This window comes from Phocoena phocoena, chromosome 2, assembly GCF_963924675.1.
Source record: "Phocoena phocoena chromosome 2, mPhoPho1.1, whole genome shotgun sequence".
NCBI lineage: Eukaryota > Metazoa > Chordata > Mammalia > Artiodactyla > Phocoenidae > Phocoena > Phocoena phocoena.
This window is the reverse complement of record NC_089220.1, coordinates 122,095,626-122,118,982: the sequence shown is the minus strand read 5'-3', so window position 1 is coordinate 122,118,982 and position 23,357 is coordinate 122,095,626. Positions and strand designations below refer to the sequence as shown.

The 23,357-nt window shown below is 54.5% G+C and overlaps 10 non-coding genes across 10 annotated transcripts; all 10 read right to left on the bottom strand.

The window, feature by feature from the left end:
- Positions 1 to 616: 616 nt before the first annotated feature.
- LOC136119541 (small nucleolar RNA SNORD116) lies at positions 617 to 708 on the bottom strand. Its single transcript, XR_010655527.1, has one exon. It is a non-coding gene; the product is annotated as a small nucleolar RNA SNORD116 (small nucleolar RNA).
- A 2,435-nt stretch (positions 709 to 3,143) lies between these two features.
- LOC136119615 (small nucleolar RNA SNORD116) lies at positions 3,144 to 3,236 on the bottom strand. The gene has a single exon (XR_010655592.1). It is a non-coding gene; the product is annotated as a small nucleolar RNA SNORD116 (small nucleolar RNA).
- Positions 3,237 to 4,414: 1,178 nt separating this feature from the next.
- On the bottom strand, positions 4,415 to 4,506 carry LOC136119540 (small nucleolar RNA SNORD116). Its single transcript, XR_010655526.1, has one exon. It is a non-coding gene; the product is annotated as a small nucleolar RNA SNORD116 (small nucleolar RNA).
- A 2,435-nt stretch (positions 4,507 to 6,941) lies between these two features.
- Positions 6,942 to 7,034, bottom strand: LOC136119606 (small nucleolar RNA SNORD116). The gene has a single exon (XR_010655586.1). It is a non-coding gene; the product is annotated as a small nucleolar RNA SNORD116 (small nucleolar RNA).
- Positions 7,035 to 8,215: 1,181 nt separating this feature from the next.
- On the bottom strand, positions 8,216 to 8,307 carry LOC136119539 (small nucleolar RNA SNORD116). Its single transcript, XR_010655525.1, has one exon. It is a non-coding gene; the product is annotated as a small nucleolar RNA SNORD116 (small nucleolar RNA).
- A 2,437-nt stretch (positions 8,308 to 10,744) lies between these two features.
- LOC136119609 (small nucleolar RNA SNORD116) lies at positions 10,745 to 10,837 on the bottom strand. The gene has a single exon (XR_010655587.1). It is a non-coding gene; the product is annotated as a small nucleolar RNA SNORD116 (small nucleolar RNA).
- Positions 10,838 to 13,288: 2,451 nt separating this feature from the next.
- LOC136119605 (small nucleolar RNA SNORD116) lies at positions 13,289 to 13,381 on the bottom strand. The gene has a single exon (XR_010655585.1). It is a non-coding gene; the product is annotated as a small nucleolar RNA SNORD116 (small nucleolar RNA).
- Positions 13,382 to 16,060: 2,679 nt separating this feature from the next.
- Positions 16,061 to 16,152, bottom strand: LOC136119589 (small nucleolar RNA SNORD116). The gene has a single exon (XR_010655570.1). It is a non-coding gene; the product is annotated as a small nucleolar RNA SNORD116 (small nucleolar RNA).
- A 2,445-nt stretch (positions 16,153 to 18,597) lies between these two features.
- Positions 18,598 to 18,689, bottom strand: LOC136119554 (small nucleolar RNA SNORD116). The gene has a single exon (XR_010655539.1). It is a non-coding gene; the product is annotated as a small nucleolar RNA SNORD116 (small nucleolar RNA).
- A 2,082-nt stretch (positions 18,690 to 20,771) lies between these two features.
- LOC136119625 (small nucleolar RNA SNORD116) lies at positions 20,772 to 20,864 on the bottom strand. The gene has a single exon (XR_010655602.1). It is a non-coding gene; the product is annotated as a small nucleolar RNA SNORD116 (small nucleolar RNA).
- Between the last annotated feature and the right edge of the window lie 2,493 nt (positions 20,865 to 23,357).

Below are 23,357 nucleotides of genomic sequence, written 5' to 3'. Positions count from 1 at the left end.
TCCCAATGTGTCACGGAAAGATGCCAGAGCCACGCCTCACCAGAGAAGCCTGCCGTGACTAAGATTGACTAAGGCCTTTTCTAGCCCCTTCACGCAGCACACACAAGCAGGACACAACCCGAGGAGGAGCCGTCAGCTTGGCCAACCTCCCGGGGACAATGGCCCATTGGATTTCTCCTCTCATCACGAGAAACCTAAACTGCATCTGGTCGCCCAAGGAACACATGACAAGGAAGCCTGCCTTAGGCCAGGAATCCTGCTCTCACCCTGAGCATAGACTTCCCTTTCTCTGAGGGCACAAGGCAACGAGTAGCCGGTGGCGGCGGCCTGTAGAACTCAAGTGCAGTCGAATGGACCACCAACGGTTCACGCTTCCTTTCCTATCCGCATGCTCGTCCGTGGCAGGGGACAGAAGCCCTGGCTCGACCAAGGAACCCAGAGACGGCACGCTGTCCCCAGCCTTCCCGCATGGATTGGCATCCCAGGCTCCTTTCCCAATGGCTCTTCTCCCCATGAGACGGCCACAACCCTCAACTTGAACAACGTGGCTGTGGACTCTCACGGCAGCAAACGCGACGTCAACCTCTCCCTCCTTTCCTTTTGGGAGCTACGTGCTGGACCTCAGTTCCAATGAGGAGACGGTAGTGGTTTCTCACTCATTTTGTTCAGATTTCCAAGGAATGCATTAGTGGGGGTCATCATCGATCCAAGCACATGCTCAAACGCTGGACATGGAAAGTTGCAGATTCCACCATGGGACACCCATCGAGCTGAATCATGTCAGCATATGCAAGCGGCCAGAGCCGAGCCATTGGAGCAGGAAATGCAGCCAGTTCTCAGGGCGTCGAAGCTCGTGCTCCCCGAGAAAAGGTCGGAAGGTGAGGGTATAGCCCCGTTGCACAGGTTCCCGTGGTGAAACCTCTAGGTTTTAGCACAGAAGTGCTGCTTACCGCAACAAGGGTTAAATCAGGATCCTCGTGGAATGCACCCCAACACCCTTGCGAGACTCCTCCTCCTCACTTCACCGGGAAGCGCGGATTATACGGATGGCCCCAGGTTGCTCTGCTGCTGGAATTCCTTTCTTGGCATTCCACCTGGCTTGGGGTGAGAGAACACACGCGTCAGTGAGGAGGGTGCACGGGGGCACCGAGGGAAAGGGCGATACCACCCAGCGATGAGTACTCTATCTCCCCTCAACATTTCACTTGCTGCCCATCTTGCCTGTGTGCCTGCAGGCAAATGTGAAAGCAACGTAGAGCAGACGCCTTCAGGGCCTGTGGCCATCGGGAGAAAGAGCCCCGTTGTCCAACCACCCCCTGCTCTCAGGCCCTGCAACTCCTCTCCTGAGCACTCTCCCCTCCAGCACAGGAAAAGGATGTCTTCCTCAACCCCTGAGACCCCGTCAGGGCAACTGTGCCCCCTCAGACTAAGAGTCAGTGCCCTGCAGGTGAACTCATCCGCCCTTGGCACATATGCTTCCACTAAAAGGATGCGCACTGAAGGGGAACAGATCTTCCACAAGGGAAGGGCCCTTGGCCGAATATGACGGCCTCCATCAAAAGGGGCTCGTAGGGACCCGGGACAAAGGGTACGTGAGGAACGCCTGGACTGATCAAGGGAGACTCACCAGCAGGCATACTTCCCGGCCTGCTGTTAAGACAGATGACCTAACCTTGGCCCACACACAAAGTTTATGGCATGCGAACCATTCCGATGCCTAGCGCGGCGGGGAAAACACTTGCAGCCTGATGGCGTGGGAGCCATTCCAGTGCGCAAAGTGGCGGAGCAAAGAGTTACAGCCATTGGGCCACCTGCAGTGGTGGCTGGCACTTTCGCACTCTGGGCCCGTCGGTGACGTGCCCTCGGAGAAACCGTGAGGCCCAGGTCTTCTAGAAGCAACGTGTTACCCACAGCCGTGCAATGAGAGAACCCAGCCAACAGCCTAGACACTTGAACCGCTATGACTTGTCTGGCCTGTGGCCAGGCACGCCGGATATCACAGTCTGGACGCACCAGCGGGTGGCAGGAAAAATGACCCCCGCACCACACATCCTCTCCTGCCCTTAAAGCTGTAGCTGTTCCTCGGCAGCCAACTCCCTTCTTTCCGCCTAGTTGTGCCCAATGACCTCCGGGAAGATCTGCAATCCTCAGGGATCGCTATGTGGGCTGGGTGTATTAAAGATGCTGGGCTGTACTGAGGAACACCTTCACATCTTCAACACAGGGGGAACGTGGACAGACAGGGACAAACACCTCACGGCCTCCAAATCCTCCCCCATGAGAAGAAACCATACTGTGCCACGAAGGCAACCATTCGCTAGCACGGGGACCCGCCATGAAGTTAATCGAACAAGGAGAGGAAAAGGGCGGGACAGTCCACAAATGAGCTCCCGTGTTCCCTCTCTACACATGCCTCCAAACGCTCCATGGATTCTGTCGAGCTCTCCACCCACCAGTAAACATGTGGGCTTTGCCAGCCGTCTCACGTGTCTTTTTCACTCACCTTGCCCTTCCCCCTCCACGGGGATCCCAACGTGTCACGGAAAGATGCCAGAGCCACCCCTCACCAAAGAAGCTTGCTGTGACTTATCTTAACTAAGGCATTTTCTAGCCTCTTCACAGAGCACACACAGGCCGGACACACCCCGAGGAGGAGCCATCAGCTTGGCCCACCTGCCGGGGACAATGGCCCATTGGATTTCTCCCCTCATCAGGAGGAACCTAAACTGCATCTGGTCTCCGAAGCAGATCGTGTCAAAGAAGCCTTCCCTAGGCCAGGAGTCCTGCTCTGACCATGGGCAGAGAGACTTGTTTCTGTGAGGGCGCAAGGCAACGACCAGACGGTGGGGGCGGCTTGTAGAACTCAAGTACAGGCGAGAGGACCACCAATGGCTCGCACTTCCTCTGCTACCCACATGCTTAACAGTGGCAGCGGACAGCAGTCCTGGCTAGACCAAGGAGCCCACAGACGGCACGCTCTCCCTAGGCTTCCCACCTGAATTGGCATCCCAGGCTCCATTCCCAGTGGCTTTTCTCCCCATGAGATGGCCACAGCCCTCCACTTGAACAACGTGGCCGTGGACACACACAGCAGCACATGCAATGTGAACCTCTCCCTACTGTCCTTATTGGAGCCACATGCTGGACCTCAGTTCCAATGAGGTGACGGTAGGGGTTTCTCACTCATTTTTTTTCAGATTTCCGGGGAATACACTTGTGGGAGTCATCGTCGATCCAAGCACATGCTCAAACCTTGGACATGCAAAGTTGCAGATTCCATCACGGGACGGCCAGCGAGCTGAATCAGGTCAGCAAACAGAAGCGGCCAGTGTCGAGCAATGGAGCAGGAAATGCAGCCAGTTCTCAGGGCATCAAAGCTCGTGTTCCCCGAGAAAAGGCCAGCAAGTGAGTGTGTCTCCCCTTTTTCAATTTACCGTAGCCAAACCTCTAGGTTTTAGCAAAGAAGTGCCGCTTACCGCAACAAGGTTTAAACCAGGATCCTCACGGAATGTGCGCCAACACCCCTGCAAGACTCCTTCTCACTTCACCGGTCATCACGAATTATACGGATGGCCCCAGGCTGCTCTGCTGCTGGTACTCCTTCCTTGGTATTCCACCTGATCCGGGCTGAGAGAACACACGCGTACTTGAGGAGGGTGCACGGGCGCAACAAGGGAAAGTGTGTTCCGGGAACCCTATGGCCACCGTCCATCTATCCACCCACCAGTAAACCTGCGGGCTTAGCCAGCCATCACACGTGTCTTTTTCACTCGGCTTGATATTCTCTCTCCCCCGGGATCCCAATGTGTCACGGAAAGATGCCAGAGCCACGCCTCACCAGAGAAGCCTGCCGTGACTAAGATTGACTAAGGCCTTTTCTAGCCCCTTCACGCAGCACACACAAGCAGGACACAACCCGAGGAGGAGCCGTCAGCTTGGCCAACCTCCCGGGGACAATGGCCCATTGGATTTCTCCTCTCATCACGAGAAACCTAAACTGCATCTGGTCGCCCAAGGAACACATGACAAGGAAGCCTGCCTTAGGCCAGGAATCCTGCTCTCACCCTGAGCATAGACTTCCCTTTCTCTGAGGGCACAAGGCAACGAGTAGCCGGTGGCGGCGGCCTGTAGAACTCAAGTGCAGTCGAATGGACCACCAACGGTTCACGCTTCCTTTCCTATCCGCATGCTCGTCCGTGGCAGGGGACAGAAGCCCTGGCTCGACCAAGGAACCCAGAGATGGCACGCTGTCCCCAGCCTTCCCGCATGGATTGGCATCCCAAGCTCCTTTCTCAATGGCTCTTCTCCCCATGAGACGGCCACAACCCTCAACTTGAACAACGTGGCTGTGGACTCTCACAGCAGCAAACGCGACGTCAACCTCTCCCTCCTTTCCTTTTGGGAGCTACGTGCTGGACCTCAGTTCCAATGAGGAGACGGTAGTGGTTTCTCACTCATTTTGTTCAGATTTCCAAGGAATGCATTAGTGGGGGTCATCATCGATCCAAGCACATGCTCAAACGCTGGACGTGGAAAGTTGCAGATTCCACCATGGGACACCCATCGAGCTGAATCATGTCAGCATATGCAAGCGGCCAGAGCCGAGCCATTGGAGCAGGAAATGCAGCCAGTTCTCAGGGCGTCGAAGCTCGTGCTCCCCGAGAAAAGGTCGGAAGGTGAGGGTATAGCCCCGTTGCACAGGTTCCCGTGGTGAAACCTCTAGGTTTTAGCACAGAAGTGCTGCTTACCGCAACAAGGGTTAAATCAGGATCCTCGTGGAATGCACCCCAACACCCTTGCGAGACTCCTCCTCCTCACTTCACCGGGAAGCGCGGATTATACGGATGGCCCCAGGTTGCTCTGCTGCTGGAATTCCTTTCTTGGCATTCCACCTGGCTTGGGGTGAGAGAACACACGCGTCAGTGAGGAGGGTGCACGGGGGCACCGAGGGAAAGGGCGATACCACCCAGCGATGAGTACTCTATCTCCCCTCAACATTTCACTTGCTGCCCATCTTGCCTGTGTGCCTGCAGGCAAATGTGAAAGCAACGTAGAGCAGACGCCTTCAGGGCCTGTGGCCATCGGGAGAAAGAGCCCCGTTGTCCAACCACCCCCTGCTCTCAGGCCCTGCAACTCCTCTCCTGAGCCCTCTCCCCTCCAGCACAGGAAAAGGATGTCTTCCTCAACCCCTGAGACCCCGTCAGGGCAACTGTGCCCCCTCAGACTAAGAGTCAGTGCCCTGCAGGTGAACTCATCCACCCTTGGCACATATGCTTCCACTAAAAGGATGCGCACTGAAGGGGAACAGATCTTCCACAAGGGAAGGGCCCTTGGCCGAATATGACGGCCTCCATCAAAAGGGGCTCGTAGGGACCCGGGACAAAGGGTACGTGAGGAACGCCTGGACTGATCAAGGGAGACTCACCAGCAGGCATACTTCCCGGCCTGCTGTTAAGACAGATGACCTAACCTTGGCCCACACACAAAGTTTATGGCATGCGAACCATTCCGATGCCTAGCGCGGCGGGGAAAACACTTGCAGCCTGATGGCGTGGGAGCCATTCCAGTGCGCAAAGTGGCGGAGCAAAGAGTTACAGCCATTGGGCCACCTGCAGTGGTGGCTGGCACTTTCGCACTCTGGGCCCGTCGGTGACGTGCCCTCGGAGAAACCGTGAGGCCCAGGTCTTCTAGAAGCAACGTGTTACCCACAGCCGTGCAATGAGAGAACCCAGCCAACAGCCTAGACACTTGAACCGCTATGACTTGTCTGGCCTGTGGCCAGGCACGCCGGATATCACAGTCTGGACGCACCAGCGGGTGGCAGGAAAAATGACCCCCGCACCACACATCCTCTCCTGCCCTTAAAGCTGTAGCTGTTCCTCGGCAGCCAACTCCCTTCTTTCCGCCTAGTTGTGCCCAATGACCTCCGGGAAGATCTGCAATCCTCAGGGATCGCTATGTGGGCTGGGTGTATTAAAGATGCTGGGCTGTACTGAGGAACACCTTCACATCTTCAACACAGGGGGAACGTGGACAGACAGGGACAAACACCTCACGGCCTCCAAATCCTCCCCCATGAGAAGAAACCATACTGTGCCACGAAGGCAACCATTCGCTAGCACGGGGACCCGCCATGAAGTTAATCGAACAAGGAGAGGAAAAGGGCGGGACAGTCCACAAATGAGCTCCCGTGTTCCCTCTCTACACATGCCTCCAAACGCTCCATGGATTCTGTCGAGCTCTCCACCCACCAGTAAACATGTGGGCTTTGCCAGCCGTCTCACGTGTCTTTTTCACTCACCTTGCCCTTCCCCCTCCACGGGGATCCCAACGTGTCACGGAAAGATGCCAGAGCCACCCCTCACCAAAGAAGCTTGCTGTGACTTATCTTAACTAAGGCATTTTCTAGCCTCTTCACAGAGCACACACAGGCCGGACACACCCCGAGGAGGAGCCATCAGCTTGGCCCACCTGCCGGGGACAATGGCCCATTGGATTTCTCCCCTCATCAGGAGGAACCTAAACTGCATCTGGTCTCCGAAGCAGATCGTGTCAAAGAAGCCTTCCCTAGGCCAGGAGTCCTGCTCTGACCATGGGCAGAGAGACTTGTTTCTGTGAGGGCGCAAGGCAACGACCAGACGGTGGGGGCGGCTTGTAGAACTCAAGTACAGGCGAGAGGACCACCAATGGCTCGCACTTCCTCTGCTACCCACATGCTTAACAGTGGCAGCGGACAGCAGTCCTGGCTAGACCAAGGAGCCCACAGACGGCACGCTCTCCCTAGGCTTCCCACCTGAATTGGCATCCCAGGCTCCATTCCCAGTGGCTTTTCTCCCCATGAGATGGCCACAGCCCTCCACTTGAACAACGTGGCCGTGGACACACACAGCAGCACATGCAATGTGAACCTCTCCCTACTGTCCTTATTGGAGCCACATGCTGGACCTCAGTTCCAATGAGGTGACGGTAGGGGTTTCTCACTCATTTTTTTTCAGATTTCCAGGGAATACACTTGTGGGAGTCATCGTCGATCCAAGCACATGCTCAAACCTTGGACATGCAAAGTTGCAGATTCCATCACGGGACGGCCAGCGAGCTGAATCAGGTCAGCATACAGAAGCGGCCAGTGTCGAGCAATGGAGCAGGAAATGCAGCCAGTTCTCAGGGCATCAAAGCTCGTGTTCCCCGAGAAAAGGCCAGCAAGTGAGTGTGTCTCCCCTTTTTCAATTTACCGTAGCCAAACCTCTAGGTTTTAGCAAAGAAGTGCCGCTTACCGCAACAAGGTTTAAACCGGGATCCTCACGGAATGTGCGCCAACACCCCTGCAAGACTCCTTCTCCTCACTTCACCGGTCATCACGAATTATACGGATGGCCCCAGGCTGCTCTGCTGCTGGTACTCCTTCCTTGGTATTCCACCTGATCCGGGCTGAGAGAACACACGCGTACTTGAGGAGGGTGCACGGGCGCAACAAGGGAAAGTGTGTTCCGGGATCCCTAGGGCCACCGTCGATCTATCCACCCACCAGTAAACCTGCGGGCTTAGCCAGCCATCACACGTGTCTTTTTCACTCGGCTTGATATTCTCTCTCCCCCGGGATCCCAATGTGTCACGGAAAGATGCCAGAGCCACGCCTCACCAGAGAAGCCTGCCGTGACTAAGATTGACTAAGGCCTTTTCTAGCCCCTTCACGCAGCACACACAAGCAGGACACAACCCGAGGAGGAGCCGTCAGCTTGGCCAACCTCCCGGGGACAATGGCCCATTGGATTTCTCCTCTCATCACGAGAAACCTAAACTGCATCTGGTCGCCCAAGGAGAACATGACAAGGAAGCCTGCCTTAGGCCAGGAATCCTGCTCTCACCCTGAGCATAGACTTCCCTTTCTCTGAGGGCACAAGGCAACGAGTAGCCGGTGGCGGCGGCCTGTAGAACTCAAGTGCAGTCGAATGGACCACCAACGGTTCACGCTTCCTTTCCTATCCGCATGCTCGTCCGTGGCAGGGGACAGAAGCCCTGGCTCGACCAAGGAACCCAGAGACGGCACGCTGTCCCCAGCCTTCCCGCATGGATTGGCATCCCAGGCTCCTTTCCCAATGGCTCTTCTCCCCATGAGACGGCCACAACCCTCAACTTGAACAACGTGGCTGTGGACTCTCACGGCAGCAAACGCGACGTCAACCTCTCCCTCCTTTCCTTTTGGGAGCTACGTGCTGGACCTCAGTTCCAATGAGGAGACGGTAGTGGTTTCTCACTCATTTTGTTCAGATTTCCAAGGAATGCATTAGTGGGGGTCATCATCGATCCAAGCACATGCTCAAACGCTGGACGTGGAAAGTTGCAGATTCCACCATGGGACACCCATCGAGCTGAATCATGTCAGCATATGCAAGCGGCCAGAGCCGAGCCATTGGAGCAGGAAATGCAGCCAGTTCTCAGGGCGTCGAAGCTCGTGCTCCCCGAGAAAAGGTCGGAAGGTGAGGGTATAGCCCCGTTGCACAGGTTCCCGTGGTGAAACCTCTAGGTTTTAGCACAGAAGTGCTGCTTACCGCAACAAGGGTTAAATCAGGATCCTCGTGGAATGCACCCCAACACCCTTGCGAGACTCCTCCTCCTCACTTCACCGGGAAGCACGGATTATACGGATGGCCCCAGGTTGCTCTGCTGCTGGAATTCCTTTCTTGGCATTCCACCTGGCTTGGGGTGAGAGAACACACGCGTCAGTGAGGAGGGTGCACGGGGGCACCGAGGGAAAGGGCGATACCACCCAGCGATGAGTACTCTATCTCCCCTCAACATTTCACTTGCTGCCCATCTTGCCTGTGTGCCTGCAGGCAAATGTGAAAGCAACGTAGAGCTGACGCCTTCAGGGCCTGTGGCCATCTGGAGAAAGAGCCCCGCTGTCGAACAACCCCCTGATCTCAGGCCCTGCAACTCCTCTCCTGAGCACTCTCCCCTCCAGCACAGGAAAAGGATGTCTTCCTCAACCCCTGAGACCCCGTCAGGGCAACTGTGCCCCCTCAGACTAAGTGTCAGTGCCCTGCAGGTGAACTCATCCGCCCTTGGCACATGTGCTTCCACTAAAAGGATGCGCACTGAAGGGGAACAGATCTTCCACAAGGGAAGGGCCCTTGGCCAAATATGACGGCCTCCATCAAAAGGGGCTCGTAGGGACCTGGGACAAAGGGTACGTGAGGAATGCCTGGACTGATCAAGGGAGACTCACCAGCAGGCATACTTCCCGGCCTGCTGTTAAGACAGATGACCTAACCTTGGCCCACACACAAAGTTTATGGCATGCGAACCATTCCGATGCCTAGCGTGGCGGGGAAAACACTTGCAGCCTGATGGCGTGGGAGCCATTCCAGTGCGCAAAGTGGCGGAGCAAAGAGTTACAGCCATTGGGCCACCTGCAGTGGTGGCTGGCACTTTCGCACTCTGGGCCCGTCGGTGACGTGGCCTCGGTGAAACGGTGAGGCCCAGGTCTTCTAGAAGCAACGTGTTACCCACAGCCGTGCAATGAGAGAACCCAGCCAACAGCCTAGACACCTGAACCGCTATGACTTGTCTGGCCTGTGGCCAGGCACGCCGGATATCACAGTCTGGACGCACCAGCGGGTGGCAGGAAAAATGACCCCCGCACCACACATCCTCTCCTGCCCTTAAAGCTGTAGCTGTTCCTCGGCAGCCAACTCCCTTCTTTCCGCCTAGTTGTGCCCAATGACCTCCGGGAAGATCTGCAATCCTCAGGGATCGCTATGTGGGCTGGGTGTATTAAAGATGCTGGGCTGTACTGAGGAACACCTTCACATCTTCAACACAGGGGGAACGTGGACAGACAGGGACAAACACCTCACGGCCTCCAAATCCTCCCCCATGAGAAGAAACCATACTGTGCCACGAAGGCAACTATTCGCTAGCACGGGGACCCGCCATGAAGTTAATCGAACAAGGAGAGGAAAAGGGCGGGACAGTCCACAAATGAGCTCCCGTGTTCCCTCTCTACACATGCCTCCAAACGCTCCATGGATTCTGTCGAGCTCTCCACCCACCAGTAAACATGTGGGCTTTGCCAGCCGTCTCACGTGTCTTTTTCACTCACCTTGCCCTTCCCCCTCCACGGGGATCCCAACGTGTCACGGAAAGATGCCAGAGCCACCCCTCACCAAAGAAGCTTGCTGTGACTTACCCTAACTAAGGCATTTTCTAGCCTCTTCACAGAGCACACACAGGCCGGACACACCCCGAGGAGGAGCCATCAGCGTGGCCCACCTGCCGGGGACAATGGCCCATTGGATTTCTCCCCTCATCAGGAGGAACCTAAACTGCATCTGGTCTCCGAAGCAGATCGTGTCAAAGAAGCCTTCCCTAGGCCAGGAGTCCTGCTCTGACCATGGGCAGAGAGACTTCTGTTTCTGTGAGGGCGCAAGGCAACGACCAGACGGTGGGGGCGGCTTGTAGAACTCAAGTACAGGCGAGAGGACCACCAATGGCTCGCACTTCCTCTGCTACCCACATGCTTAACAGTGGCAGCGGACAGCAGTCCTGGCTAGACCAAGGAGCCCACAGACGGCACGCTCTCCCTAGGCTTCCCACCTGAATTGGCATCCCAGGCTCCATTCCCAGTGGCTTTTCTCCCCATGAGATGGCCACAGCCCTCCACTTGAACAACGTGGCCGTGGACACACACAGCAGCATATGCAATGTGAACCTCTCCCTACTGTCCTTATTGGAGCCACATGCTGGACCTCAGTTCCAATGAGGTGACGGTAGGGGTTTCTCACTCATTTTTTTTCAGATTTCCGGGGAATGCACTTGTGGGAGTCATCGTCGATCCAAGCACATGCTCAAACCTTGGACATGCAAAGTTGCAGATTCCATCACGGGACGGCCAGCGAGCTGAATCAGGTCAGCATACAGAAGCGGTCAGTGTCGAGCAATGGAGCAGGAAATGCAGCCAGTTCTCAGGGCATCAAAGCTCGTGTTCCCCGAGAAAAGGCCAGCAAGTGAGTGTGTCTCCCCTTTTTCAATTTACCGTAGCCAAACCTCTAGGTTTTAGCAAAAAAGTGCCTCTTACCGCAACAAGGTTTAAATCAGGGTCCTCATGGAATGTGCGTTAACACCCCTGCAAGACTCCTTCTCCTCACTTCAACGGTCATCACGAATTATATGGTTGGCCCCAGGCTGCTCTGATGTTTGTATTCCTTCCTTGGCATTCTATCTCATTCGGGCTGAGAGAACACACGCTTAATTGAGGAAGGTGCATGGGTGCAACAAGGGAAAGAGCGATACGCCCCAGCGATGTGTGCCCTATCCCTCTTCAGCATTTCATTTGCTGCCCATCTTGCCGGGCTGTTCCCAGGGAAACATGAATGCCACGTAGCGCAGACGCCTTCAGAGCATGTGGCCATCAGGGAAAAGAGCCCTGATGTCCAACAAGCCCCTCGTCTCGGACCCTGCAACGCCTTTTCTGAGCACTCTCCCCTCCAGCACAGGAAAAGGATGTCTTCCTGAACCCCTGAGACAACCTCAGGGCAACTGTGCCCCCTTAGACTCAGAGCCAGTGCCCTCCAGATGAACACATCAGCCCCTGGCACATATTCTTCCACTCAATGGACACGCTCTTAAGGGGAAGACATCTTCCACAAGGGAAAGGCCCTTGGCTGAATATTATGTCCTCCATCAAAAGCGGCTCATAGGGACCCGTGACAAAGCGTACGTGAGGAACACCTGGACTGATCAAGGGAGACTCACCAGCAGGCATATTTCCTGGACTGCTGCCAAGACAGACGACCTACCCTTGGCCCACACACAAAGGTAATGGCATGGGATCCATTCCCATGAGCGACATGGCGGGGAAAACCCTTGCTGCCTAATGGCATTGGAGCCATTCCAATATCCAATGCGGCGGGGCAATCTGTTTCAGTAATTTGGTCACTTGCAGTGCTGCCTGGCACTTTCGCACTCTGCGCCCATCAGTGACGTGACCTCGGAGAAACTGTGAGGTCATGTCCTCTAGAAGCAACATATTACCTACAGCCGTGCAACAAGAGAACCTAGCTAACTGCTTAGATACCTGAATCTGTATTACTTGTGTGGCATGTGGCCAAGAGATTCAAATACCACAGTCTCGACACACCAGCAGGTGGCAGGAAAAATGACCCTCGCACCACACATACACTCCTGCCCTTAAAGTTGTAGCCTTTCCTTGGCAGCCAGCTACCTTTTTTGCTGCATGGTTGTGCTCAGTCACCTCTGGTAAGAGCTGCAGTCCACAGGGAACGCTATGTGGGCCAGGTGTAGAAACGATCCTGGGTTGTACATAGGCGCACCTTCAATCTTCACCACAGGGGGAACATTGACCGCCAGGGCCAAAACACCCCACGGCCTCCAAATCCTCTCCCATGAGAAGAAACCATACTGTGCCACGAAGGCAACCATTCGCTGGCACAGGGACCCACCATGAATCAAATCGATCTAGGAGAGAAAAAAGGTGGGACAGTCCACAAATGTGCTCACGAGTTCCCTTCCTACACGTGCCTGCAATTGCTCCTGAGGGAATCCCAAATGTGTTCTGGGATCCCTATGGCCACCGTCGATCTATCCACCCACCTGTAAATCTGAGGGCTTAGCCAGCCATCTCAAGTGCCTTTTTAACTTGCCTTGTCTTTCTCTCTACACCGGGATCCCAATGTGTCTCCACAAGATGCCAGAGCCACCCCTCACATGACTAAGCTTGACTAAGGCATTTTCTAGCCCATTTAGATAGCAGACACAATCAGGACGGAACCCAAGGAGGAGCCATCAGCTTTTCTAAACTCCCGGGGAATGTGCCCCATTTGATTCCTCCTCTCATCAGGAGAAACCTAAATTGCATCTGGTCTCCCAAGCAGAACGTGACAAAGAACCCTGCCATAGGCCAGGAATCCTGCTCTGACCCCGACCATACAGACTTGTTTGTTTGAGGGCACAAGGCAACGACAGCCCCACGGGGGCAGCCTGTAGAATGCAAGTGCAGGCGACAGGACCACCAGTGGCTCACGTTTCCTGTCCTACCCTCATGCTGAACCGTGGCAGGGGACAGCAGTCTTGGCTAGACCGATGAACCCAGAGACGGCACTCTGTCCCTAGCCTTCCCACCTGGATTGGTATCCCAGGCTCCTTTCCCAATGGTTCTTCTCCCCATGAGACGGCCAGAATCCTAAACTTGAGCAACGTGGCTGTGGACAAGCACGCCACCAAATGCAACGTGAACCTCTCCCTACTTTCCTTTTGAGAGCCACGTGCTGGACCTCAGTTCCAATGAGAAGATGGTAGTGATTTCTCACTCATTTTTTTCAGATATCTAAGGAATACATTTTTTGGGAGTCATCGGCGATCCAAGCAAATGCTCAAATGCTGGAAATGCAGAGTTGCAGATTCCACCACGGGATGGTCAGTGAGCTGAATCATGTCAGCATATGGAAGTGGCCAGAGCCCAGCCATGGGGCAGGAAATGCAGCCAGTTTTCAGGGCATCGAAGATCCCGTTCCCCGAGAAAATGCGAGAAGGTGAGAGTGTAGCCCCGGTGCCCAAGTTCCAGTGGCCAAACCTCTAGGTTTCACCAAAGAAGTGCCACTTAGCGCAACAAGGGTTAAACCAGGATCCTCATGGAATGCATGCCAAAACCCCTCCGAGTCTCCTTCACCTGGTCTCGCCTTGCCTCACCGTCGTCACTTCACTAGGTATCACAGATTATACGGATGGCCCCAGGCTGCTCTGCTGTTGTCATTCCTTCCCTGGCATTCCCCCTTGTTCAGGGTGAGGGAACACACGTGTACTTTAGGAGGGTGCATGGGTGCACCGATGTTAGGGGCAATACCACGCAACGATGTGAGCTCTATCTCCCCTCAACATTTCATTTGCTGCCCATTTTGCGTGTTGTCCACAGGGAAACATGAAAGCAACGTAGCACGGATGCCTTCAGAGCCTGTGGCCATCAGGACAAAGAGCCCCACTGTCCAACAACCCCGTGGTCTCAGGCCCTGCAATTCCTCTCCTGAGCACTCTCCCATCCATCACAGCAGAAGGATGGCTTCCTGAACCCCTAAGACACCCACAGGGCAACTGTGCTCCCTCAGCATAAGAGCCAGTGCACTCTAGGGGAAAACACATGCCCTTAGGACATATGCTTCCAAACAATGGACGCGCCCTAAAGTGGAAGAGATTTTCCACAAGGGAATGGCCCTTGGTCAAATATGAGGGCCTCCATCAAAAGCAGCTCGTAGGGGACCTCCCTGGTGGCGCAGTGGTGTATAGTCCGCCTGCCGATGCAGGGGATACGGGTTTGTGCCCCGGTGCAGGAAGATCCCACGTGCTGCAGAATGGCTAGGCCCGTGAGCCATGGCCACTGAGCCTGTGTGCCCAGAGCCTGTGCTCTACAACGGGAGAGGCCACAACAGTGAGAGCCTTGCATACAGCAAAAAAAAAAAAAAAAAGGCGGCTCGTTGGGACCCGTGAAAAAGGACATCTGAGGAACACCTGGACTGCCCAAGGGAGACTCACCAGCAGGCCTACTTCCTGGCCTGTTGCCAAGACAGACGACCTGCTCTTGACCCAGACACAAAGCTAATGCCATGGGAAGCATTCTGATGCCCACCGTGGTGAGGAAAACCCTTGCAGCCTAATGTCATGAGAGCCATTCTGATGCCCAAAGTGGAGGGCAAACCACTGTAGCAATTGGGTCACTTGCAGTGGTGCCTGGCACTTTTGCACTCTGTCCCATCAGTGACGTGACCTCGGAGAAACCGTGAGGCCCAGATCCTCTAGAAACAACGTGTTACCCACTGCTGTGCAAGGAGAGAACCCAGCCAACAGCCTAGACACTTGAACCGGTATAACCGGTATAACTTGTCTGGCCTGTGGCCAGGGACGCCAGATACCACAGTCTCGATGCACCAGCAGGTGGCAGGAAAAATGACCCCTGCACCACAAATCCTCTCCATTTTTTCTGCATGGTTGTGCCCAATGACCTCTGGGAAGATCTGCAATCCTCAGGGAACACTATGTGGGCTGGGTGTAGTAACGATGGTGGGCTGTACTGAGGACCACCTTCACATCTTCAACACAGGGCAAACATGGCCAGACACGGACAAAACACCCCACGGCCTCCAAATCTGTCCCCATGAAAAACACTATACCATGTCTGGAAGGCAACCATTCGCTGGCACAGGAACCCGCCATGAAGCAAATTGACAAAGGAGAGGAAAAAGGCGGGACAGTCCACAAATGTGCTCCCGTGTTCCCTCCCTACACGTGCCTCCAAATGCTCCTGAGGGAATCCCAAATGTGTTCCGGGAACCCTACGGCCACCATCGATCTATGCATCCACCAGTACACCTGTGGGCTTTGCCAGCCATCTCACGTGTATTTCCTGCTCACCTTTCCTTTCTCCCTCAACCAGGATCGAAATGTCTGAAGGCAAGGTGCCAGAGCCACCCCTCACCAAAGAAGTTTTATTTTCCTGAGAATTGACTAAGACATATTCAAGCCCACCTGCACACAATACACAAGCAGATCACAACTGAGGAGGAACCATCAGCTTGGCCCAACTCCCAGGGACAGTGGCCCATTTGATTTCACCCCTCATCATGAGAAACCTAATCTGAAACCTGTCTCCCAAGCAGAACATGACAAGGAAGACTGACCTAGGCCAGGACTCCTGCTCTGACCCTGAGCACAGAGACTTCTGTTTCCTTGAGGGCACAAGGCCATGAATAGGGGGTGGGGGAGAATGTTAGAACTCACTGGCAGGCCAGAGCCCCACCAAGGGCTAATGCTTCCTCTTCTGAATGCACGCTAAACTGTGGCAGGAGACAGAAGACCTTGATAGACTTAGTTGCCCATAGACAACTAATTGTCCTAAGCCTTCCCAGGTGAATGGGCATAACAGGCTCCTCTCCAAATGGCCCTTTTCCCAGAGAAGGCTGCCACTCTCCACTTGAACAATGTGGCTGTGGATCCCCACAATAGCTAAATGCAACGTGACCTCTCTCTACTCTTCTTTTGGGAGCTATGTGCTGGACATCAGTTCTTATGAGGAGATGGTAGAGATTTCTCATTCATTTTGTTCATATTTCCAAGGAATTCATTTTTGGGAGTCATCATCGATCCAAGCACGTGCTCAAAGCCTGGACATGCAAAGTCACAGCCTCCACCATGGGACAGCGAGTGAGCTCAATCATGTCAGCAGTCAGGAGTGGCCAGAATCAAACCATGGGGCAGGAAGTGCAGCCAAGTCTCAGGGCATTGGAGCTTGGGTGCCCCAGGAAGAGCCCAGAAGGTAATGGTGTACTCTTGGTGCACAATATCCTGTGGACAAACATCTAGGTTTCTGCAAAGATGTTCCGCTTACTGCCACAAGGTTTCCACCAGGAACCTCAAGGACTTCACGCCAACACCCCTCTGAGACTCCTTTGCCTCGCCTCTCCTTGCCACAAAGTCCACTATTCACCAGGTATCACAGACTATATGGAGGGCCCAATGCTGCTGGTGGCATTCATTCTCTGGCAATGCACCTGGTTCAGGGTGAGAGAACACATGCACCTTTGAGGATGGTGCACGGGTGCACAGAGGGAATGGGTGATACCACCCAGAGATGTGTGCTCTATCTCGCCTCAAAATTTCATTTGCTGCCCATCTTGTCTGTGTGTTCGCAGCCAAATGTGAATGCATTGTGATGTAGATGCCTTCAGAGCATGCAGCCATCAGCGCAAAGAGCGCCACTGCCCATCAACCCCCTGATACGGGCGCTGCAATTACCCCCCTGAGCGACCTCCACGTCAACACAGCATAAGGATGTCATCCTGAACCCCTGAGACACCCTCAGGGGAAGTGGGTCCCCTCAGCCTAAGAGCCACTGCCCTCCAGGTGGACACACCCACTCTTGGCATATACACTTCCTCACAATGGACTCACCCTCAAGGAGAAATGTGGTCCCTGAGATCTTCCACAAGCGAATGGCCCTTTGCCGAATGTGATGACCTCCATCAAATGCAGCTCGTAGGGACCCGTGACAAAGGACACCTGAGGAATCCCTGGACTGATCAAGGGTGACTCACCAGCAGGCATACTTCCTGGCCTCCTGCCAAGCCAGGGGACCTTCCCTTTGACCACACGCAAAGTTAAAGGCATCGGAGCCATTCCAATGCCCAAAGTTGTGGCGCAAACACTTGCAGCAACTGGGTAACTTGCTGTGGGTTTTTGCAATTTTGCAGTCTCGGCCCGTCAGTGAAATGACCTCTGAGGACCCATGAGACCCAGGTCCTCCAGCACAAAATGTACCCACAGTCGTGAAACAAAAGAACCCAGCCAACAGCATGGACACTTGAACTGGCATGACATCTGTGGCCTGAGGCCAGGCATGCCAGAGACCACAGGCTCGCTGCACCAGCTGGTGGTGGGACCAAATGGCCCCCGCACCACACATCCTCTCCTGCCCTTAAATCTGTAGGCTTTCCTTGGCAGCTGATTCCCTTGTTTCCGCATGTTTGTGCCCAATTACCTCCAGGAAGAGCTCAAATCCTCAGGTAACGCTATGTGGGCCGGGTATAGAAACGATGCTGGGTTGTCCTGAGGAACACCTTCATATCTTCAACACAGGGGAAACGTGGCCAGACAGGGACAAAACACCTCACGGCCTCCAAATCAGCCCCCATGAGAAGAAACCATACTGTGCCACGAAGGCAACCATTCGTCGGCACAGGGACCCGCCATGAAGTAAATCAACAAAGGAGAAGAAAACAGTGAGATGGTCTTTGAACGTGCACCCATATTCCTTCCCTGCACATGCCTCCAAATGCTCCTGAATGCATCACAAAGGCCTTCCGGGAACCCTATGCCCACTGTGATCTATCCACCCACCAGTCTACCTGAGGGATTAGTCAAGAAACTCATGGGTATTTTCCGCTCACCTTGCCCTTCTGTCTATGCCTGCATAAAAACATCTCACGGCAAGGTGCAATAGCAACCTCTCACCACAGAAGCTTGATTTCCCAGGGAATTGCCTAAGGCATTTTCCAGCCCCCCAGCCCACTAACACATAAGGAGGACACAACCCGAGGAGAAGCCATCAGCTTGGGCCCAACTTCCGGGGACAGTGGCCCATTTGATTTCCCCCGATCAACAGGAGACACCTCTCCTGCATCACATATCCTAAGCAGACCGTGACAAAGAAGCCTGGCCTAGGCTAGGACTCCTGCTCTGACCCTGAGTGTAGAGACACCTGTTTCCTTGAGGGAACAAAGCAACGACCGGGGGGTGGGGAAGGCCTGTAGAACTCAATGGCAGGCCCAAGGCCCGCCACAAGCTCACACTTCCTCTGGCACCTGCACGCTCAACTGAGGCAGGGGACAGCAATCCTGGCTAGACTCAAGCACACCGAGACGGCACGCTGTCCCTAGCCTTCCCACATGGATGTGCATCCCAGGCACCTTTCCCAATGGCTCTTCTCCCCACGAGAATGCCACTACCCTCAACATGAGCAAGGTGTCTGTGGATGCCCAATGCAGCAAATGAAACATGAACTTCTCCTTACTTTCCCTTTGGGAGGCAAGTGCTGGACCTCAGTTCTGATGAGGAGACGGTAGGGATTGCTCACTCATTTTGTTCAGATTTCCAAGGAATGCATTTGTGGGAGTAATCATCAATCCAAGCACCTGCTCAAAGGCTGGATGTGCAAAGTCGCAGCCTCCACCGCAGGACGGCCAGCGAACTCAATCTTGTCAGCCTTCAGGAGCACCCAGAACTGAGACGTGGGTCAGGAATTGCAGCCAAGTCTCAGAGCATTGGAGCTTGTGCTCCCTGGGAAAACCCCAGAAGATTATGGTGCAGCCCCGATGCAAAAGTACCGTGGGCAAACATCTATGTTTTGTAAAGAAGTGCAGTTTACTGCAATGAGGGTTCCACCAGTAACCTCACGGACTGCATGCCAACATGCATCTGAGACTCCCTCGCCTCGCCTCGCCTCGCCTCGCCTTGCCGTGTCTTCCTTGACTCGCTGGGTATTACAGAATATGCAGAGGGTCACATGCTGCCACTGGCCTTTCTTCCCTGGCACTCCACCTGGCTCGGAGCGATAGAAAACACAGATGCTTGAGGATGGTACACGGGTGCACAGGCGCACGGAGGGAAAGGGTGATACCACCCAGACATGTGAGCTCTATGCCACCTCTATGTTTAATTTGCTGCCCATTTTGTCTGTGTGTCAGCAGCCAAACATGAAAGCATCGGGGCGTGGATGCCTTCAGAGCAGGCGTCCATCAGGACAATGTGCGCTGTAGTCCATCAACCCCCTGGTCTCGAGTCTTGTAATTCCCACCCTGGTTGCCCTCCCCACCGACAAAGCATAATGATGTCATCCTAAACCCCTGAGACACCCTCAGGGGAACTGGGTCCCCTCAGCCTAAGACCCACTGCCCTCCAGGGAAACACACCCGCTCTTGGCACATATGCTTCCTCACAATGGACTCACAATCAAGGGGAAATGTGGTCCCAGTTACTTTCCAGAAGGGAATGGCCCTTAGCCAAAAGTGATGACCTCCTTCAAAAGCGGCTCACTGGGCCCCGCAACAAAGGGCACCCGAGGCACTCCTGGACTGACCAATGGGACTCACCAACTGGCATTCTTCCTGGCCTCCTGCCAAGCCACAGCCCCTTTACTTGGACCATATGGAAAGCGAATGGCATCAGAGCCATTTCGATGCCCAAAGTTGCGGGACAAGACCCTTGCTGCAACTGGCTTACTTCACTTGACGCCTTGCATTTTCGCATGCTGGGCCCATCAGTGCCACAACTTCAGAGAAAGCTTGAGACCCAGGTCCTCCAGAACCAATGTGTCAGCCAGAGCCGTGCAATAAGAAAACGCAGCCAGCAGCCCGAACTCTTGAAACAGCATGACTTCTCTGGCCTGAGGCCAGGCACACCGGAGACCACAGGTTTGCCCACCAGTGGATGACAGGACAAAGTGATCCCAGTGCCACAAAACTCTTCTGCCCTTAAACCTGCAGGCTCTCCTTGAAAGCCGAATCCCTTGTTTCTGGGTTGCACCCAAAGACCTCCAGGAAGAGCTCTAATCCTCAGGGAACAGTGTGTGGGCTGGGTACAGAAATGACGCTGGGGAGTCCTGAGGAACACCTTCACATTTTCAACATAGGGTGAACGTGGCCAGACAGGGTCAAAAAACCCCATGGCCTCCAAACTGGCCCTCTTGCGAAGACACCATAGTGTGCCACAAAGGCAACTACTACCTGGCACAGGGACCCGCCATAATGCAAATCGACAAAGGAGAGGCCAAGGGCGGGATGGTTCATGAACGTGCACCCATAATCCTTCCCTATACACGCCTTCAAATGCACCTGAAGGCATCCCAAAGGAGTTCCAGGAACCCTATGCCCATTGTCAATCTATCCGCCCACCAGTCCACCCATGGGCTTAGCCAACCATGTCACATTTATTTCCCACTTGCCTTGCCTTTCTCTTTCTCCCCAGATCAAAACATCTCACAGCAAGGTTCCAGAGCCAACCCTCACCACAGAAGCTTGATTAAACTTGGGTGCCCAGAGATGACATGCTCTCCCTAGCCTTCCTCCATGGATGTGCATCTCAGGCTCTTTCCCAATGGTTCTTCTCCCCACAAGAATCCCGCCAACTAAACTCACACAATGTGACTGCGGATATCCAAGGCAGCAATTGCAACATGACACTCTCCTTACATTCCCTCTGGAAGCCACGGTGGACCTCAGTTTCAATAAGGAGACGGTAGGGTGTTCACAATCATTTCCTGTAGATCTTCCAAGGAATGCATATGAGGAAGACATCATTGTTCCGAGCATGTGCTGGGATGCTGCAGAACCCAAAGGGCAGGCCTCTCAGCATTAAGATCAGTGAATCTGTATGGGTCTGCAGAGAACCCAGTGACCTTGGAGAGCTCCAGAGCCTGGGGAATCGCCACTACCCAGGCCTCTCAGCATTAAGATCAGTCAATCCATGCTTGCAACCACTGGGACCACCCAAGGAAACCCTAATATCTAATGGCACATCTTGGAGTGGGAGAATACCTACTGTCCTGAGTGACCCACAGCCATGCTCGGCACCCTGGGCTGCCCCATTTCTTCTAGGTCTCCCTTGCACCTCCAGTCATCAGACCACGTGAAGGTCTCCTTGTCTTAGCCGATGGCCAGCCTTGCCCAGCAACTGCACCTAAGAAGTGGACAGAAATCACACAAGCTTCAGAATTGGACCGGCGTACTCAGAGAACACTATTCATGCCAACATTTACCTGGGGATAAGCCCTGCACCTGCTTCCCAAGTACCTCAATCCCTTATGGAGGAGTGAATGCGTGTCTGACAGCATGACTGAAGGAATGTAGGCATGTAGGTGGGCCCACCTACCCCATATGTGAGGGTATATGTGTACATGCACACAACTGCACATGTGTGTGACTGTGACTCCGCACGAGGACTCACTTGCGGGTTTCTGTGTGTGCCTCTGTACCAACGTCGGGACCTCTGTGTGTCCCTGTACCCCTCTGTAAAGGCCTCAAACGGGAAAAGCAACAACTTATACACAGAGCCATGGCCTCGGGCCCTGCCACAGAACGTTGAAAGACCCCTGCTACCTTCAAGAGACCGCATGCGAACTTTGACCCCAGAGACTGTTGAAATAAGCAACAGACTCCTGCTCTCCAACAGCACCGTCTTCTGACCAAAGCACACAGACTTGATGAGACAAGCCTGGCCTCCTGGCTGTGGGTGTAACGTCTACGTAAACCTGGAGACCCTGCCAGCTACCCTAGCACATCTGATGTGCACTTGCTGGCCACTCCCAGCACCTCTGGGAAGAAGGGAACCTCCCACGGGCAGGCCGACACTGCCTTGCAGCTGGCTACAGGCAAGATGCAGCCCCTCTTCCTCTCAAGGGGCCAAAGGACTTAAGACCAGGTGCCACTTAAGGCCAACTATGCCAAATCACTTTCCATGGACCCGCAGGCATGCCTATCATGGAAAGTGTTGGTCTTCACCCACCATTATGCAGGGTCGAACTGCACAAGGAAACTAGGCCACCTTCCTGGCCAGGTTCTGGCCAGCTAAACAACTGGCAGGATTCGTGGCTCTGGTCCCTGAGGAAATGCTCAGATGCTGGATATCCTTGTCCCACGTGCCCTCCTCCTGCCCACAGGGTGATTGGACACAACAAGAAGCCACAGACACCATGCTAACATGGGAGACACTGAGCACCACGGAAGACAGACAGCAAGCATGTCGGCTTTGATGAGGTCGACCCCACACCATACATTCTATAATCTCGTCAGCATCACACCAACACCAACAAGGACCTCACGGAGATCCAAGGTGCCATCCACGAGGATCACAGAAAGACTTCAAATGGAGGACCTCTGCCATGGGAGGGGAACTGAAACCCTGAAAGAGCACAACTGGCTGTCCATGGCATCGCACTATCGCCCCCATCTCTGCCACACCCACGGTTTTCCACAGATAAACCTCTGGCCCTGTGAAAGGCTTGCGTGCTACCTGGGCAGGCCGTGTCATACCCTTTGGGAGAAACACTTTCTCCTCGCACGTTCCATAACTAGGGAACAAAGGGGCCAAAGGGCATGTTCGCATAACTCACTTCCCCCTAGGGAGGCCAGCCCCAACTCCTCAGCAACTAGATCTCTTCTACCCACCGCAATAAACCATTTGGGTGTCATTCCTCAGGCAAGGGGTCCCCAGTCGACACAGGTCACCAATCACAACACATCCACTTGGACTGCAAAAGTCCTCTCCACCCTAGGCAGCTGATGGCAACCCTCACGGTTCAGGGACATACTAGGCAAGATGAGGTGACCACCTGCAACCCAATGATGACAGCCCATCCCATGACATCACACAGGATCTGTCCTCATCATGCCTTACCTTCCTGTCCAGGTCATCAGCCACCATGCAGGCTTAAATGCAGCACTTGGTCCTCACTCAACTACATGATGACCCACTTGGCACCAACACTGTGCTGAGAGTTGCAGTACACGAGCTGACAAGGGCAACACTGAGGCCTAATCCGTCAGCCCCCTTCCGCCGACACCCAGCGCCAGCCCACCCCTGTGCACTGCTCCAGCCCCACCGGGCACTCAAGAAACTCATCGCGGCAAAAGCAACAACAGGGAGGGCCATATGCCTGGCCTGGTGCTCCAGGCCACAACGAGAGAAGCTGGCTCATTTTGGCTTCCAAACACCACACAAAGTGCCACGACCAAAGAGGAACATGGCCAAAACACAACTCTCCAAGCCGCAGGCTCACTGGGCCTGGACCAGCACACACT